The following is a 661-nucleotide window of genomic DNA, read 5'->3' as shown; positions in this document are numbered from 1 at the left end:
GCCCTACCACCTGGCTGGCTGGCCACCTGAGCGGGGAGCCAGGTCTCTGTCTGAGCAAGGGGACATCGGCCTTCTACGTCAGGCACAGAAACATGTATTTTTGCCACCATCTGCTTTTGCTCTGCCTGTGTGGTAGGAGCGAGCCTGTTTACTCTCCAGACATGGCAGTGTGAGGCCAAAGGCTGCGTGGGACCCCAGGGAGTGGCAGATCAAGGGTGGGGCCCAAGCTAAAGGAGACTTGTTCATTGGTCTCTTGAGATCTGAGCAAGGAAGGTTCACCCCACTCCTCTCAAATCGTCATGTCACTTACTAGGCGTACACCAGTGCCTACTCTTTAAATCAGCCTCATAAAAATCAGCATCGTACTTAGACAAAGGAAACTGCTCGTGGGGCTTGGGGCTGTCCTGTGCTCTGTCCCCATGCTCATCCACTGCAGTTCAATTTCTCTGGAAAAGCCAATTTAGGGCCAGTACTGGGCCCAAAGGTAGGACCAGAACCCCCTGTCCAACGTCAAAAGGATCCTAGCTCCAAACAGAATGGTCTGATCTCTCAGAAGGGCGTAGAGGAGGGAGCACATATTGCTCTCTCGCTCCTTCCCTGGCAGGTAGGGGGGTCGCAGAACATAGGTAGGCTTGGGGGCGGGGTGGAGTGGAGGTAGGCT

This window comes from Pteropus alecto, unplaced genomic scaffold (assembly GCF_000325575.1).
Source record: "Pteropus alecto unplaced genomic scaffold, ASM32557v1 scaffold312, whole genome shotgun sequence".
Taxonomy (NCBI): Eukaryota; Metazoa; Chordata; class Mammalia; order Chiroptera; family Pteropodidae; genus Pteropus; species Pteropus alecto.
This window is presented reverse-complemented; position numbering follows the sequence as displayed.